This window comes from Micropterus dolomieu, linkage group LG18 (genome assembly GCF_021292245.1).
Source record: "Micropterus dolomieu isolate WLL.071019.BEF.003 ecotype Adirondacks linkage group LG18, ASM2129224v1, whole genome shotgun sequence".
Taxonomy (NCBI): Eukaryota; Metazoa; Chordata; class Actinopteri; order Centrarchiformes; family Centrarchidae; genus Micropterus; species Micropterus dolomieu.
In genome coordinates this window covers 375,115-388,352 of record NC_060167.1, presented here as the reverse complement: position 1 = coordinate 388,352, position 13,238 = coordinate 375,115, and the positions used below count along the sequence as shown (strand labels likewise).

Genomic DNA, 13,238 nt, shown 5'->3' with positions numbered 1-13,238 from the left:
CAAGACACGGTCCAGTGTTGATAAGCTTACCCTATCAATATTTTGAAATATGTCATTGTTTCTATTATTTTTCTTTGTATTTGCTGTAATGTTATGGCGCTGTTTTCTAGGACCATGTTTATGATTTCAGTTTCCTGTTCAGGAGACAGAAGACGTTCCTGACCACCTTGTGTTGGTAATCTTTCAGTTCTGCCAAACAAATAGTAAAATACTGTAAATACAAAGTAGGTATACATTTCCTAAATACTTGAAACATACTTTACAGTATTTTTACAGTCCTACAGAACAGTCCACAGGCAATACTGTACTACTGTACTCATTGAGTACTGTATTGATATGCAGTACTGCAATTTGCTGGTGAGATTAGATTTCTTACCTATTCTCATTTCAGAAAGTCCGGATGATGGATGCTACAGTGTACCTGCTCAGATTTGGCTGTACTCTTTGCCCAGCCTCCCTCATTGTTAGACCATGGTTGACCACATGATCAACCAAAGTGGCTAGGATCTCATCAGAGATTACGGTCCTTGGCCGTCGTCGTCGTCCTCGTCCTCGTCCTCGTCCTCGTCCTCGTCCTCGTCCTCGTCCTCGTCCTCTCACTCCTCTGGCTCTGCCTCTGTTTCCAATGTTGGCATCCATTGCTCCATTGAGGAGCTCACCTTTTATGCTAAAGCTCTGATTGCTAATTGGAAAACTGTGTGACGGGTGTTTGCCCTTGTGATGAGTCACTGTGCATATTTGAATGGCAGTGTGTTCCTTGTGAAAACAAGATATTTTCTGCATGAAACTTGTGCCAAAAGCAGAGAATTGTGTGTAGTGTTTTGAAAAAGTGTGTTTTAGAACTGCAATTTGAGTGTAAAGCAGGAATTGTGCTTGTAGTTTAGCAGAATTGGTTCAGGGGGTTGGTGAATGAGTTACATGTTGTGGTCATTGTGTCTCAAGTATCAGAATTTGTGTGTAAACAATTGAGAAAAACTGTAAAGCATTTTGGGTTAGTGCGCACACCTTATTGTTTCCACCTATAGGTCTATGACAATAGCAGGTAACTGATATGTGTCTACAGTAACATGCAGTGTAAGTGGGTCTCTCAGAGTGTTTACCTGTGTGGTGGACACTTGACACCTTGCAGAGAGGTCAAACCTGTTACCACCACTCCTGTGTTTGTAATTAAAAGTGTGTTCTGGTGAGAGCAATGATGGGGGGACAGTTGCTTGCGCAGCTGAGGATGATGCAGGCAATAACTGTGGGCCTATGTGTGTGTGTGTGTGTGTGTGTGTGTGTTTGTGTGATGTTATGTGCAATGATGCGATGTTGAAATGATCCAAAAGTGGGCAGCAGGCTGACACACAGGTGAATAAAAGAGACACCTGGTGCAAGAATATCCAGTTTAATTATGCTATTCTGCAGAACACCACTTTGCCCATAAAAATCCAGGATTTGGTTTTAAATTCTTTTATGAAATTATGAGGTATGATCCTTCAGAAAAGAGAAAAACTGTGATCCGGTGACATTTTATGGACAGTTATTAGTCTAAGGATATAATAAATATCAATAAAAATATACAAACATGTAGAGTGTTATGACCCTGGGGTCATATTTTGTTGTTTGTTTATCTCTCCTGGAACTGTCAGCTGTTCTCCTCCATTAGAGTGTGTGTGTGAGTGTATGCAGGTACTGGAGAACAGGTGGACACACTGGATTGGTCTGGTTGAGCTGATTGGAGCCTCCTGATTGGGCACCTGGATGACAGCAGCCATCTTAAGCCCTACTGACAGGAACTCTCCCCCTCTCTCTGCCATTCCCAACCTGCCTGAGGACTGTGTGTTATGTCTGTGTTTATTGTACATAGTGAACGGTTGTGACTATATTCAACTTAGATTGTAAGTAGTATCGTAGTCCTTCTGATTGTCTTATGACAACCTGGTTTTGTTGGCTTTGCCATTTTTGTTGCTATGAAGCAATTTCCTTTGTCGTAGCTATATTATGTCAGCTACTAGCAGTGAGTAGGAGTGAGAAGCCCTTTTTTTTGTTTGCACCGTTTTCTCCTGTTTTTGGACTTAGAAGCCATGTTTTAGAGCTTTGTCTTTTCTTTACCTTTTGGTTTTGGGTTTAGGAAAGATTTAGGTTTTCTTAGTGTTTTGGGCACTGCTCATCTGATGTATAATAAAAACTGCTAAATTGTATTTGTTGTGTGCTGGCCTTGTTTGGGAATGGGAAGAGTGGGAGGCCACACATTTATGTTACATCCAGGACACCCCTAGACCTTGGGACGTAACAAGAGGGTAGGCATACTAATGGGCAAGGAATCCATTGAGAAAGCATATAAGAGAATTCATTGTGGATTAAGTGTTTATAATGTGGCATCATCAGCTCACCATACAGATTCCATCCATTCCTCTCCTGCCTGCACAGCACGTTATGTGTGTGTGTTTCTCAGTGTATGCATACGTTATGCAATAACTCAAGTGAATGTGAATGAGTGTGTGCACTCGGCATGTGTGAGCTCAAATTGTGGTTCAACGAGAATTTTTGTCTATGGTAACCGGCTATTCTTGCACAGCAACACGAGGCCCTTCAAAAGAATCCTAATAGCTTTACTGCCTGCTGTCTCACACAAGAACATGTGTACAAGGAGCGGTTAAGTAGTATCAAGGTAAATGATGTAAGCTTTGGCGAAATGTATTTTTTTTTGTTGCTCTCTGCCTGGAGCATGTCATAGACCTCTATAACAAGCACCCTTAGTGATCAAACTTTAAACTTAGTACGCCGTACACTAACTCCGTGATTCAAACCACAACATGGTGTAACTAACATGCCCACACAGATATCGCACCAATTTAATGACCATTACCAACAGTTTCAGTCAGAAACAAAAAACTGATATGCTACCTGGAGAACACTATAGTAGGCCAACAAGGCAGAAAAATACAAAATCTTATATTTCTTCTTTTTGGTAGGCCTATTTATCAAAATGTCAAAGCAAACAGCATTTTTTTTTAAATTACAGTTTGACTTTAATCAGCATATAAGGGCATTCCTCCATGCTTAATGTCACGTCAGAGGGTCACCAAGCGATCCCTCTGAATGTTCAATGTGCAAACATCGCCCCAGCTCATATGTAGAGTCTGTGCACAGCACTAATCAGCTCTGTGCCTAAAATGTGATTACTTGTAAATGCAACCTCACATTTAGTTCAGATGTAAAGATTTGAAACTTGTCAAATCGTTTACATCAGCCTGGGTGGATGGAGTCGTGCTCATTCCAGCAGCGATGGCAGTCCTGTGCTGTGGCCACCTGGAAAATGCAAAGAACTATGTGCCACATAACAAGCCTTCACAATGCCCTCTTCATTACCTCGTGCCTGTTTTGACTAACTGTCTCCTTATGACCCCACAAAACAATCCCATCCTGTCACAATGGTAACATTGGCCCACAGGGCACAGGGGAGAAACATCCAGATATCCTGAGATCATAACGTGAACTCGATAATTGTTGAGGTTTTGGTTAAGTGTTGATTTTTCAGATATATGTTATTTGCATATGGCTAGTCTTGATGGGAGAGTTGTTTGTAGACTCAGCCCCAAAGCTGATATGCCTTGAGAGATGGGTGCGACATTGTATAAACACAGGCCTTTCACACATTCAGCTGTAAATTAATACAAACGGTTATGCTGTAACACTGGAGACAATAAAACAAGGAAATTATTCAGCTGGAGTAAAGTAGCTGGTTGAGTCTTCTGACACTAACAATCTAGCCTAAAAGAACACTTCTATTTTGAGAAATATACTTATTTGCTTTTTGTCCGAGAGTTAGATGAAAAAATTGATGCCACTCTCCTGTCTGCCTTTTAATAGGAACCAGCAGCCGTCAGCTGGTTAGCTTAGCATAAAGACTGCAAACTGGGACCCAGCTCATATTTACCAAAAAGACATGAGAGTGCTATCAATTTACTCATCTAACTCTCGGGAAGAAAGTAAAAACACAAACAAAAAAATTCAAACTAAACAAAAAATACAAAACAATTCAAAGAGGTAAAATGATGGGACAGAAAGCACAAGAAAGTCTGTAAGCACTCTGGAGCTGTCAGGCACTCTGCCCAAATATGCTCTTGTGTGTAAGAATGACAGCGGAAAATGCTGCAAAAGAAATTAAGTGCAACAGCTGACTGGGCTTGCTGGTGAGAGGGCAGAACAGTGGGATGAAAGCAGAGAAAATCCTATTTTTCCCTAGTAAATTGATGGATTTTTTTTGTTGTAGGTATAAAAGCAAACCATGTGTAATCAAAGAAGTGATGTTTTTTATGTTTTTTAATTACAATATGATAGCCAGCCAAGAAAAAAGTGCTATCTACAGAAATCCAAACTGCATCTTCAGAAAATCGACCAGTCACTACTGCCCACCCTGTTCTGGGAGGTGTGGTGCAGAAACACCACAACAATAAAAAAAGGAGTATTCCCAGATGAATAAGAATGCCATAAAAATGCAAACAGAGGAGTCAAGGGTTATTCAAACACAGGAACATGACTTGCCTACTCCAACAGTTGGACCTGTAATATCCACCCCCCTCCTTCCCCTCCTCTTTTCAGTATTATTTCCATTCTTCATGGCTTCCTCTTCTTGACTTTTCATCCCCTTTTATCTTTTTAATTTCCTTTTGTCTGACCCCTGCTTTCCTCTGTTTTCTTTTCTCCTTTTCAGTCTGTCTGCCATGTGAGGAAACACCAACTTTTAAACTTCCCCTCTCACTCATATGTTTTTTCCCCGCCAGCCCTAAACTCTTGTCACCAGCAGTCCTCTCGTGTGTCACTGCTCCACACACGCGCGCGCATATTAAATCCTAAAACCACACCCAACCCCAGCTCTCGAGGCCCTCCCACGCGCGCTCACGCAGAGAACGTGCGTTTTCATCTTTTTTTGGGACTACCAGTAACATCTCCAGCTGCCGTTTTGACACGTCTGGAGGCTCTTTTACAATACTTTTAGAATTAATTAGCCCCTAATTCCCCACTTTCACGTGCGCAACACAGTCACATCTGGAACTCCACTCAGCCTGGTTTCACTCGGTCCAAACTCGGTGAGTAAATGTAGTATTTTAGTTTGCATATTGTTTGAATGCTGCTCGGAACTTTCTGTATGGTATTCATCTCCCATTCAAATCCACCGCGGCTGCGACATGTCTCTTTTATATACCAATAACACTATTATATTGATTAAGCGTCTATGTGGTGACTTTTTAGTCCTTAATCCTTATTTAGCCTACTGCTATGGCTATCTTAAAATATTCCTAAAATAATTCGGACTCTGTCTGGATTCGTGTAGAACCTCTTTAAATATTAGGCTGTGTTGATTTTGTTCGATAATAGTGTATAGGCCTATAGTAATTGTCACAGAGAAGGACTTAAGGAGCCCTTGCTGTCGTGTTTTCCCCTGTGGGCATTTTAGACAGATCGTAACTCAACTGAACTGCTCAGTGATTCCGAAGTTTCAGAGCTGGGAATGAAATGAAAGGGGCGTTGTCAGCCACTAATGTGCGCGTGAGTGTGATAAAAGTATCTGTCTGTGTAGCAAATGAATGTTTAGTGCGTTGCGAGGGAAGACAAACTGTTCAATAGACACAGGAAATGTGCGCTTGTGTCTCATAGGGACCTTTCACTGAACTTAACGTACAATCTGTAAGCCTGCCGACATGGGAACACCTCTCGCCTATGCATTGCATGCTGCTGTTCTTTCTTTTCCTGAAGTTACCTGGTGTTTGTATTTCTGTTAGTTTTGGAGTGCTTTTACTATATGTGACTATGTTATTGAACTGAAGAAAATGGGATCATGATTTAAAATCTGTTGTGGTCCCCTGCAAGTATATTTGCACTATAACGCTGCATACCGTTGCCCCTGTTTTGCATTGTTGAGTTGCATTTGATTTTTTATGAGGCAGTTAATTAGTGTTGCATTCTCCCTTCATGTGTGGACGCCCTCTTGTGGTTGAAAACAACAATAAAATTGTCCAGGTTTTTTTCTCCGAGGTTAGACGACATTTTTCAGACTGGGTTGCAGAAATGGAGACTCATCCTCATCATGCAATGTTTTGCATGGTGTCCGACAGAGAATGCAGTCTGTGGAAAGGCTTGCCATTTTGATAATGGTCTGAAGATTTAAATGTCATATGAAATGGGAAGGATACAGTTAAACTGTTGCACACAATACGTGACAATGGGCAGATATAGATGGAAAAAAGAAAGGAAGGGAGAAATTTAAGTTCAAGTTTCTCTAGGCTATCCTGTGCTTACCATGAAAGTGTAATCCACTCCCAACACTGATTTCACACATGTTCTTGTTACGCTGGTGGTCTAGATCTGAAATAAAAAAAAACAAATCCTTTTTATAGAATGAATAGAAAGCCAGTCTTAATAATACTGCATACCATCATCTCTGCTCTCCCAACTTTTAAGTCCCTCAATCATCAAACATACAAATGTGTGAAATAATGTGATAATGGCAACCGCAAAGACAACTGAATGAATAGATGGATGGACGATTGAACAACCAAATGAATGAATGGTTTAAACTTGCAAGTTTAAACTTGCAGCATGTAATATGCCCCCCTCCCCCACCAGATTCAAGTTTCAAAGAAGTCTTGTGGCTGAAGTGGCCAACTTGTCCTCAAGCAGAAGTAATTTTTATATCTTAAGTAGCATACTTCCGAGTCCAAGTGTTTGGACAGTGCTGCACCTTTTGTGCTTTACCTCCTTGCTCTCACTGTTTTGGACGTGATGTGACCATAGCCTGTATATAAAGGGATGTGACACATGGACTGAAGGTTTTAAAGGCAGAGTGGCAGCGTTAATTTGAAAGTAATATCAGTCACTTACACCCTGGCTGATGCAGTAGGAGGAGAGAGGTGTGTGAAATTTTATAGGAGGAGGATTAGTGGGGGGGGCAAGGTGAAGTTTTAAAAGGCGGTGACAGATGACAACTATCAGGGAAGTGTGGAGTGACTGACTGTAGAAAAGAAAAAAGGAAGTGAATGGGGGGATGAGTGGAGGTCTTCTTTTTTATCTCTCCTTCTGGTGTTCCCCAACTTGTGCCATGTGGGAGTCATTACTCAGCACTGTCCCTGTAGGAATGTGTGTGAAAATGTATCCGCATACACACACAACTTAAAGCCATGTTAATGTGCAACATGAAAGAATTCCTGTGTCAGAGGGAAGTCTTTAAACCCAGCAGGAAAACTGTGCATGGTAGTGTCTGTGTGTGCGTCTGTCAATTTTTTAGGTTCCTGGTTTCTGAAGGAGGCAAGTAGTGCACACACACACACACACACACACACACACCGTACACCTTTGCAACAATGTAGGCTTCATTGTGAAGAATATGTCGCCTGTGTTCTCCATTCTCTCGTGGTAGCTATTTAACAAAACTCAGCATATCTCAAATATTTTATTTTAATGATCTAGGAAATGTCAAGCTATTAGGCCTGTGTTGCCTGTAATAAACCTGTCTCATGACCGTTACGGACAATTCTGTTTAACGACAGTGTCAATTTGGGCTGTGAATGCATCATTTGTATGCACTTTAATATACATAATCCAACTTCCACGTTCAATTTCAATTTAAAATCTGCTCCAACCTTTTTGGATGATATTTCAAGATAGTACAAACCTAATTTTTGATTTTCACCTCAATTGAACACTGAACTGAAGATAAATCCTTGATAACAACAGCTGGAACCTCATCAAGACAAAGCCAGAGTTAGCCTGAGCCTCCCTCCCAGCATGAGATGATTTAACTTCACAAACAACAAAACTATCATGTGTGTGGGATACACTGGTTTTGTTTAGAAATTTCATCAAAAAAAGGCTGCATTTCTTATCTGCATTTGAAGGAGACAAATGAAAAGGGACCAACCATGTTTGTAAAATATTTGGTCTAGAAATGTGGACTGTAGTGGATCCAGCCCCTGAATTGGGACACAGCAAACATGGCTTATCCTCTGGGGACACCCTCAGGTCAAACACTTTTCTGGCTTTCTGACCAGCAAATGTCCCTCCGCATCTTTCATCCAGTTTTGCTTTTTGCTTCCAATGCAGCTAGCTTCTTTCAGAGTATAAACAACTAGTTCTTGTCAGTAAAAAGGGCTCGTTACAGTATGTAAATCTGAGATGTTAAGGATTATAGCTGTTGTACAGGGCAATCTGGTTATGATTATAATTCTATACTTGCCCCACGGCCACATAGATGACTTCTCAAACATCCTAAAACCAACCTGTGTGTACATTTCTGCCTGTGTGCGTCTACAGTTTTTGGTGTGCTCTTCCTAAACAAAGCTTTTGTTTGTTTGGTCACTGGCGTTGCTCCAGGTAAGATGTGCCTTTTGTGTTGTCTCTAAAAATAAGCCTTAGCTTGGATATTATTGTTGTGTAGACAGACACACACACACACACACACACACACACACACACACACACACACACAATACAAGGTAGATACTATAAGGTCATGCATAGGGTGAACAAAAAGCAAAAATGAGCATGAAGGTTCATTTATTCAGTCTTAAATCAAAGTGCACTTGCTAGCCTATTTCTAGAGCTTTCAGCTTGAATCACATTTGCAAAGTCAGAAGAGTGCTGAGTGCTTGAACTCAAACTAAAAACGAATTATGTACTCATTACTCAAAAATGGAATAGACATTTTGTTTGTTGTTTTGACAGCAAATATAAAACGAGTTGTCCATTAAAAGTGTTGCATTAGTTTAAAGTGGTGCTATGAATTTATTATAAGGTTCATGCAAAACAAAATGAGACTTTCGAGACGAAGTGTCCCCTGGTAGTGAAACCCAACTAGTATTCCAGAGCGAGGGTTTGGAGGAGGAAATGTTGCATACTGGGAATCAACATGTGCGACCTCATAAGGGGCCAGAGGGCTCCACTTGAAGACTTCTTGCCTTTCTCTTCCTCAATCAGTTTTTCCATTGCCAAAGACAGAAAGAGAGAGATACAGAGAAAGAGAGAGTGGGACAGTGAGAGAGACGGGGGAGTGAGATTCAGAGGCCCAGTTAAGTCTGTGGCTTTGTGTTTTATGAAAAGAGTAAAAAAAGGACATTAAAGTCAGCATTTTCCACCAGGCAAGGGAATCTGTCGACACACACAGACACACACACACACACACACACACACACTTGCACAGTACCCCAGCCTCCTATTATAAGGCTGAGTGGAGAAGAGGAATGGCAGCGTTTGTTCCTGTGTGTCAGCGTGTGTGTGTGTTTGTGTGTGTCAGGCGAGGTGGATGGAGTCTGACAGCATCTAGGGTATCTTTATTTTTTGTATCCTTTCAAGAAATGTGCCAAAGTTTCCTAAAGTCAAACATAAAGGAAAACCGTGACATTAAGTGCGAAACAAAACATAGTTTGCTTACAGTTAAGTGACATTACAGATGCTGTAACGCTGCAGTTGTGGATTAAAAAAAAAACACTGCTTCAAGTTTGGTCTCTTTCCTTTATATTACTAAAGAAAAAACATTCCTTGGTAATTTGTGTGTCATGTTGTGAGTCGGTTTCATGAACCTAAGCCCCTGAAACCAGACATAAACCAGAATCAGAATAAGCTTTTTGCTAAAGTAGGTTTACACACAAGTAGAAAATATAAAGAAACATAAAGCAAGTACTGCAAAATCATAAATATAACATTGACAATAAGATAAGAAAAAATATATATAATATATATAAAAGTTATAAAGAATAAGTATAATGACAATGTGAATGTGCAGAATTTGACATCATTGACACACCACAGATGAGGGATACACCCGTCAGTGTGATCATAAATCTATTATGATAAGGCATGAAGACCTGTGAAATATTAGTGTTATGTATACCAGGCTAGTATTGCTAATGTATACAGCATGCATGTATATACGTGCTGTGTGTGTCTGCAGCTCTTGCCCGGCGTCAGAGGTGAGTACCAGTGCTTTCACACGTTACTATCAGCACTGAGTAAAACCCTCTGCAAGGCAACACCGTTCCCAAGGATCCCTGGGGAATACAGGGCTCCACATTTAGGATAATGTGTGTGTGTGTGTGTGTGTGTGTGTGTGTGTGTGTGTGTGTGCGGGTTTGTTGAAAGGGTGTGTCTGTGGAGTGACAGCGAAAGGTTTTCAGTAGTGGTAGAGTGATATTTTGTTTATTACTCCCCAAAGTTATTTATTATTATATTGTTTACTCTATAAAATCAAAGTAATGGACAAAGGAATGCATTATCCATGATAAGTAATGGCAATTATAAATCAGCAAAATTTTAGTTTTTTATGAGCTCACTATAGTTGGGACAATCAAAGTAATAACTTTTAATATACAAACACACACAAATGGGGCATGTATACATTTAATTTAAACAAGCGGTACATACTGTGCCTGCTTTGTCTGTCATCACCAGGCTTTTATGTCTGTAGTCTATACAATTAAATTAACTTTAATCATCTAAACTGTGTGAGTGAGTCTCTCATTTTTTTGTGAGTTTCTTGGCAGGCTAGATATTTGCGGTTTTGTGTAGCCTACATGTGAGTTCATCAAAGTGTGTGTGTGTGTGTGTGTGTGTGTGTGTTTACGCTCATGTTTTTGTTTTTCTCTTTTCCCTCCATTTCTCTCCAATGGGGTTCCGTTCTTTTTCTCTCTGTCTCCTCCCTTGCTCCTCCTCACTTCTCTTCACGAGAAAGCATCTGCAGAAGGAATTAGATCCAGCTCTGTGTGTGTGCGTGTGTGTGCGCGTGCGTGTGTGTGTGTGTGTGTGTGTGTGTGTGTGTGTACATGTCTGGGAGATTATTTGCTGCTCCAAAGAATGTTCCTGCAGGTCAGATTAGACTGAAATACCAAAGACATGCTTTTTACTGGCGATGAATTCAGTTGTTGTTCGCCACCGCGGCCTGCCTGTCTTCCCAGCTCTCTCTGCTTCCTTTGCTCCACTATCATCGTTCCACAAGGTCAAACCTGCAGTCTGACTGGCCACCATAGAGACACAGCTATTATAAAATGTTATAAATGTCCAATTTTCAGGGAAATTTATAGAGCTCTGAAGCTACAAAAGACAGACCTCTTAAATGTTTACACCAGTCCTAAAAATAAGTTTGTATCTCACATTTCCTGTCACTCACACACCACTCTATATTCGCACACATCCTTTACAACAATCTATAACAGTATATGTTGTAAAATGGCCTTTTCATGTCCATCCATCCATCGTCAACTGCTTATCCTGTGTACAGGGTGGGGCTAGAGCCAATCCCAGCTGACATCGGGCATGTGGACAGGTCGCCAGTCCATCGCAGGCCTTTTCATGTGTTTCATACAATGTTGCGTCTTTAATGATGGTGGCCGCTTTCATGCAGATTTCACAGGAAACCCTACAATGTGTTTTAAGTGTCATGTATAAAAAAACATTGTGTACTAAACTGCCATACAAACCATATAGCATAATGTTATCTTTAAAGGCTGGCATTGCTGCACATTATGTTAAGGGCATATTTTTGCCATTGGGGCATAAATGTGACTACTTTCAGCTCCACTTGTGCCATACTTTGTCTCTCAAGGTTCAGGTGCAAATGAAGGTGTTTGTTGCCAGGTTATTGTCTTCTTGGGTTTCAGAGCAGTATGATCAGGAGCATTTGGCAAGAAAAAGAGTTACTATTTGCATTCCTGTCTAAACCCCATGTCTCATGAATCAAAGTGTACAGCTTACATTTGATGTTTCCCCACCTTGGTTTTACTATTTACCCCCTTGTTCCCCCTTCCCCCAACGCAGACAGGGAGGGCCTATCCTCTGGCACACAGCACAGCCCCATACTCACACACAAAAACTGTGGCCTGCTTCCTGTCGGTGGGGAGAGGCTGTTTTTACTGTGACTCCATTTTGGCGGAGAGGGCTAATTCCTCTGCTGTCTAGCTGTGTGTGTGTGTGTGTGTGTGTGTGTGTGTGTGCGTGCCTGCACTCACATGTGCTTTTAACATGTTTGTGTCTCTGCTCGCTCAGCTTCTGAACTTTCATGGTGGGAGTTAGGCAGTTACTGAAATCAAACTCACATGTGTATATGTCTGCACATATGTAATTTCATGTACATTATCCCCACAGGGTAGATAGGCTGAGTTTGAGACTCACTGTGTACACTGTACACAGACCATCTCTACTACTGTATGTGAACAAAAACAAAGGAAAGTAACACAGAAACAAAAAGAAATACTGTAAATTCCAAAAAAAGAGTAACATTACTATTTAGTGGTCGACTGATATGGGTTTTTCAACGGCAAATGCAGAAAACAAAGATAAGTGTATCAGTCCATTATTACATGCAGAGTACAATCTAATATACATGCTTGTCTTAGCCTTAGAACATTTATTAATTCATTAAATAGAAAAATACATTGGGTTATGCTGTAGATTTCAGAACGGGGTGTTTAAGGGAGTGTGGGGTACAGTTTGTCAAAAGTGACGTCTTTCAACTGCATTATTCTCTACAGTATAAAATATATATATTTAAACCTAGCCAGTGACGGGTTTTAGATTAGATCTGCTGTAATTTAGGATGATACTGTACATCAGATTTGTGATTGCAGGTATTGGCCAAGCGATTAATTGGCCAGTCAATACCATTGTAGTCAATATAGCCCTTGACTCTCAAAAAAGTTCAGAAACAAAAAAGTGCACAAACAAAATCAAGGCTTCAGTAGATGATCATATCTTAAGCGCGCGCGCACACACACACACACACACACACACACACTCTTAAGCGCGCGCGCACACACACACACACACACACACACAAACCTGTTACGACTGTCAACAGTGTTGTCAGAAGTCCTACGCTTCTGGACATTTAATGTGCGTTATAATGCTGCAAATGACAAGGTCATGCTGAAAAACAAAGGAATAAGCTTTCATTTGACTGGTTCATTCATAGTATGTAAACCTCATCAAAACGAATCCCTAAGAACGCTCAGGAATGTATAATGACATATTTGGTTTTTATGGTCATATTTTTCCTGCGGCTGGGTTATGCATCAGTTTTAGCATCTCAATGCGTTAGAATTCTTGGAACCGTTAGATGAAATCGTGTGCTAATGGTGCTATGCTAATATAGCATGTTATATTCTGGTTTGCCCACACTGAACAGTGCACAGGCTGCCCTTTTGAAGATGTAAACAGCCGCCTCCTCATTTCTATCCACAAGCTATAGTCAGGATTAAGGCCTCCAA

The 13,238-nt window shown here is 40.8% G+C and overlaps 1 protein-coding gene and 1 long non-coding RNA gene across 10 annotated transcripts in view; one reads left to right on the top strand and one right to left on the bottom strand.

Moving 5' to 3' along the window:
• The window catches only part of LOC123986958 (RNA-binding protein 39-like), a 30,984-nt gene that overhangs the window by 15,345 nt on the left and 2,401 nt on the right, over positions 1–13,238 (top strand). The window lies entirely within an intron of this gene.
• The window catches only part of LOC123986969, a 16,101-nt gene continuing 2,930 nt past the window's right edge, over positions 68–13,238 (bottom strand). Inside the window, exon 2 of the long non-coding RNA XR_006829029.1 lies at positions 68–189. This is a non-coding gene — a long non-coding RNA (uncharacterized LOC123986969). The remainder of the gene's footprint in view (positions 190–13,238) is intronic.